The 6,204-nt window shown below is 31.4% G+C and overlaps 1 pseudogene; it reads right to left on the bottom strand.

Annotated features, from left to right (window-relative positions):
• Positions 1-4,262: 4,262 nt before the first annotated feature.
• Positions 4,263-5,800, bottom strand: LOC145004371 (zinc finger BED domain-containing protein RICESLEEPER 2-like; annotated as a pseudogene).
• Between the last annotated feature and the right edge of the window lie 404 nt (positions 5,801-6,204).

Here is a 6,204-nt window from a genome sequence, read left to right as displayed (position 1 = left end):
TCAATTTATTAAATATATAGTTTTTTTATTTCAGTACGAGGATAATAACACAACACTTCAAGATTATTAAATAAAGCAAGAATATTATAAAAATACTATTTATTTGGTGGCTTGCACCAAATGCCGATTAAAAAAATATTTTAAAAAGCACACACGTTTTGATAATTGCTTACTTTGCTTCAATCCAAATTTATTATTGTAGTTAAATAATTAATTAAATAATCATTATATTAAAAGAATGAAGATAAAAGGATATTTATCCTGGTCGGCTTTAAACTATTGTTTAAATTAAATTGTTCTTCCTTATCCTAATCAAATATGATGTAAAGAATTGAAGACTATATGGATTCCAGTTCAGGAAACAAAAGTGACAGCTTTTTTATATAATATTCGTTAAATATAAACAGATTAGTTGCATATATTTTCTGAAAAAAGAATGACAAATTTAGAGAAAAAATATTTTTTTCCATAAAATAAACACATTTAGACCTCTATTTCTGCAATTTTATCATTTGCATGATGAAATGATCAATAAAATAACACCATAAAGTTATGTGTTAAACATCTATAAAATTAATACTTATATAAAAAATAGAGATATTTTTTTTCAATTTTTAAATATTTTGTGCTCGTTGCTTGGCCCATAACGAGACCGCAATGGCGCAATCCACATATGAAATCGCGACCCATTATGACATTCGATTTTCAGTGGTCATTTGGGTATTTTTATTTTTATTTTTGACTATTTTTGAAAGAAATAACTACATAATTATGCTAAATTTGTTTTTCCTTTATATATATATATATATATATATATATATATATATATATATATATATATATATATATTATTTTATTTAAGGGTGATAATCCATGACACCACATGGAAAAAGACAAGACACAAAGTGTAATTGAATTGAAACTGAAATTCGAATTCGAGTTCGTATTAAGTGTAAAAAACATGATATCGTGTCGTGTTCGTGTTTAAGATTTGATACAAAATTGACACAATATCAACATGCAGTTTTTGTGTTTGTCACGTTTTGTTAGATTGAATTTGAATTAAATAAATTAAATGTATATTTTATTTTATTTTATTTTTTGTTTGTTTTTTAACAGGACATGTGTTGTTTCGTGTTTATGTTATATAAAAATTGTCGTCTTGTATCATTTCAGCTAAAACACCGTACAATTGTCTGTTTTACCAGCCTTACCTTATTGGATTTTGTGTCAATGAAATAGCGGATAAAAAATGTAAGACGTTCAAAGGACACCGTTTTGAACACTATGTCACATGATCGAAAATAAGTTGTTCATATGCATAAAAAACTATTTGACATAAGAATTGCTAATAATAAGATGTGTTCTTTTTTACTAAAATTCAATCAAATCAGTAAACTTTTATCACCCTCTGTAGTCTGGATTGCCTAGACTTTGGATACATGTTTGAGTCAAACCAAGCTTTGAAGATATGACAACCCTAAGAGAGTAATAGAAATATGAGTGTACTTCGTGGGACTATAAGTTTATAAACATGAAAGGGACATGCCTCTTTACAATATGTAGCATCACCTTAAATCCCATGAAATAAATATAAAAAGACTAGAAAAGATAATACTTCAAATAAACGGTTGATGATTATTTTTTCTACTCCATCCCTACAATACACTTTAAATTGTATTTAATACTAACTTGATTTTGAGAATTGGATCTTGTGATCAATTTTATGCTAGTTATGACATCATTTTTTGTGAGTGATTCCAAAATCATCATTTTTGTAACATCTTGAGTTAGATGTTCTAGTACTTCAGAATACATAATGTTAGTAACAACACATTATCATGATTTTTACTAACAACATATATATAGAAAAAACAATTAATGTTAATATAACTTTCACAATTACTTCTTTAAGGGAATATTTACAAAACAACTTGGTTTTCTAATTATAAATGGAGTGCGACTAGATATTTGCAAAAATCATGACTCATAAGTGTGTTTAGAAAGTTATGCCGGGGGTGGACCCCAATATTACTCTCTAATGTCAAAGTCAGATATTGCTTTCTACATGCTAGAAATGTATTGCAAAAGAACTGACCCTTTGAGATATAGGATTACCTTCTTTTATAGGTGAGGTCTAATATGGTATATAACTTTCCCATTCATGTCCTGTGTTGATCCACTGCCCATTTGAGATATGGGATTACCTTCTTTTATAGGTGAAGTCTAATTTGGCAAGATAAACTGTTTCCGGTGTGTATGGCATTATTTGGGTTTTACGCTTTGTCCTTTACTGGCCTGCTCATGTATGGGTCGTTCTTCATACCCCTTTACCCCCCCCCCCCCCCCTAAAAAAGGCTAATTGTTAAAAATGGTTTTTAAACCGCTTTTAATAATTTGGCTTAAATATGTTGTTAAATTTGTTGGGTATCGAAGCGATTAACAGTTTTCTACACGCGCCTTTGTGTTTGTGATGACATCCACTTGATTGATTTGACAGCAGTTATCTGTCCCGCTTCTCACTCCTTATAAATGTTTGTCACATCCATTAATCTTCTGCCTATTATTGTCTTCTATACCCACCATTGTGTCTTCATTTTGCTTCGTTTCTCTAAGATTATCATGTCTCGTCCGATAATACATATGATTCACTCAACTGTTACTCATGAACGTCTTGACCAAATTTCTCATAAGTATCATCTTATTAAAGAAGATGGCTTCGTTCTTCCTGGTCCCGCATCGATCAATGATCGTCCTCCCCTGAGTAAGATTGGCTTCTATCTCTATTATTTTGAGGTTAGTCTATGTGTGCCTCCTTCTTCCTTTTTGGGCTTATTTTTTTGGCATAGAAGATCCATACTTGTCAACTAAAGCCTAACTCCATTTCCAAAATTGTGTGTTTCGAGTTATTGTGTCATGTTGCCCTTGTGGTTCCTACCACTTCCTTGTTTTGTTACTTTTTTGGATCTATAACAATGGTTATTGGTATTATTTTTGTTCTTGGGGTCATAGTTTTATTGTGAGTCTTCTTGATTCTATTAAAAATTGGAAAAATAAGTTGATCTGGTTGAACTTTGCTTGTTTTTCTTATCACAATGTATTCCATCTTCTTAGTACCATTACTGATGAGAAGATTGATAAAACTCCTGATTTGAGACAAGATATAGATATAAATTTCTCATTTTAATGTTGTGATGAAAAATTTCCTAAGGCTGTTATAGGAAAAGTTGGCATGAGTCCCATTTGGATCTGTATGGGTGCGATTCCATCTATATTTGTTCTAGGATAGGATATGTATTCTTTTTCCCATTTCCTTGGTTTATTTATTCTCGTATATTGATAATGTTTATCTCCTTATTTTCTACAGATGATAGTCGGTTACCCTTTGTCTTATCTGATTTTGTTGAAGAGAATATTTCGCCTCAAGATATTGGTTCTGATGTAGGGGTGTAAACGAATCGAGTTGAGCCGAGTACGACCATGCTCGAATCTCGACTCGCCTAAAATACTCGAGCTCGAAGCTCTGCTCGAAATTGTCTTGAGCCTAAAATTGAAACTCAGACTCAACTCGTGAAATAATCAATACTATCAAGCCGAGTATCGAGCTTGGCTCGACTAAAATTTAAAAAAAAAAATCATCAAAAATTAATAAACATTCCATATGCTTTTATGTTGTCCAAACTAGCAAAAAAAATCACAACAAACCATCTATGTCATTGCATTTTAAATACATCCAAAAAACCAAAAATAAACATTCTTCAATGCAATATAACATAACCATTCAACCTTTAATAACTTTTTCAATAATAGCAAAAAAAACAAATTATAGACAAACCGCAAATTCAACACCAAACCAGTCTATTGTACTTGTTAAAATAACAACAATTAACAAAAAAAAAATACAACACATATAACCACAAAATAGCAAATTAACCTCACACATCATCCAACAAAAAAAACAGCAACAACACTAAAAAACAGCAACATCAACAACAACAAAAGCAGCAACATCAACCAAAAAAAAAACAAAAAAACAGCAACAATAGTAAAAAAAAACAGCAACATAACCTAGAAACAACAAAAATCATCAAAAAATTTACAGTTCTAAACATTGTAAATATACTTACTTCTCATGTATCTGTCTTGGAATGTGAAGATTGATCTCCGTTTGTTGCTTCTTTTTCTGAAATGCATAAACATGAGAACAATAAATATATTTAAATTAGAAAATACACATAAAAAGTAGGGTGAGAAACAAATGAATCATGCCTTGTTCTTTCTTTTCAAACCATAAAGGCTTCGACACGAATCTCCTCCACAAAGTAAGATTTCAACTGTTTCGGGAGCCAATGATGCTCTATATGTGTCAATAACTCTACTATCCGCACTAAAAGTAGCTTTCGATGCAACAAATTTTATAGGAATAGAAAGTATATCTCGATCCATGCGTGACAATATACGATACTTTAACGAATTTGATCTCCACCATCGTAAAGCATCAAATGGTGTCGGATCGACATCACAAATGTAACAACCCTATTCAAGATAATTATCTAAATATGATTTTTGTGGTTGTATATTTTCAACTGTTCTTACAAATTGAGCAAACTCAGACCACCCGGAAGATGAAGATTGAATGTTCACATTGTTTCCACTTAAACCAACAAAAGTTTCACTATTTCCTTTACCACCACTAGAGTAGTAATCATCCATATATTCTCCATACAACTCATACAAATCTTTTTTCACTTTGTCTATATTTTCACAAGGTTCACGTTCGGGATACATCATAGGAAAGGAAAACGCAATAACCCTCATTTTGCACCTAGGATCTAAAATAGCACCAACCGACATCATCAAATTGCACTATCCTCAATACTTATCAAATTTATGTTTCATGCACCCAACCATATCATGAACAAACTTATCTTTCATTCGGGTCTTCAAATTTCTTATCCAACAAAACTTTGATTCTACAAACTTCATTAAGAAATAAGTTTGAAGTAGGATACTCACCACCAGAGATAATATTAGTTGCAGAGTGAAAAACTTCTAAAATCTCACATACCCTTTCCACCTTCAACCAATCTTCATTGTTGGGACAACTAAGATAGTGTGGCTCTCTTGCTTTGTACATTGCAAACACGTCTTTAAATTTAATAATAGCGGAGAACATCTCATATGTTGAATTCCATCTTGTCTTGCATTCAAGAATAAGCTTTATATGTGTCAATTATAACTGTTGTACAATCTCAGAAAACAACTGAAGTATTCCTTCATTTTGATTGATAAATGTAACAGTTTCATGTATATCCTCAATAATATAACCAATTCTGGAAAGTCCATCTTGAACCATAAGATTTAAGATATGTGCACAGCAGCGTACATGAAACATATTTCCCCCTCAAGGCAACTTCTTAAACCTTGAAAAAGTTCCACTTAAGATACTAACAACCGAATCATTATTTGATGCATTATCTACTAAAATAGTGAACACCTTATTCTCAATGCACCCATCCTTCAAAGACTTGTAAAGATTATCAACAATCTCAAGCCTACGATGAGGAGGATGTAAGTGAATAAAGCTAAGAAAACGCTTTTGTAAATGCCAATTAGAATCGACAAAATGGCCTATGAGAACGATGTACTTGATCTTCTGATTAGTCACACTAATCTTTGAAATAAATTTCAATAAATCTTTCAGCTTCTTCTTTTCTATCTCAAAAACTTTTACATGGTCTTTTTTAGTGGATACACATGAGACAGATTCCCATTCAAGCATTCCATGCTTTTGCATCATGTTAAATCCCTCATCCTCAAAAATTATGAAAGGATGCTCATACATAAGTATCGAATGTGTAATTAACTCTCTCATTTTCATCATATCAAACTTTCCATCGGTAAAGGCGGGAGTGACATGTTGTGAATTACTTCCTAAGTCAACTACTTGCAAAGTTATATTTTGTTGTTGTTTGTCATAAAGTCCTTTTGGGATACATTTGAGCAAGTGTCGTCCCAAATGACTATACTTAAGATTACTAATATGGAGAGTCTACGTTTAGAATGTTTACACTCCGCTTTCGTAGTCCCATCAGGCATTACAATTACTTTAAAATCATCCTATACTAGAGAAGTCTTTGCATTTTTTCATTTAAAAATGGGAAATTTCTTCTTATGCATTTTCTGTTGTACTATTACCATTGA

This window comes from Lactuca saligna, chromosome 1 (genome assembly GCF_052625555.1).
Source record: "Lactuca saligna cultivar CGN05327 chromosome 1, ASM5262555v1, whole genome shotgun sequence".
In the NCBI taxonomy this organism is placed as follows: Eukaryota; Viridiplantae; Streptophyta; class Magnoliopsida; order Asterales; family Asteraceae; genus Lactuca; species Lactuca saligna.
Note: the sequence above shows the minus strand (reverse complement) of the source record. Positions and strands in the feature narration are given on the sequence as shown.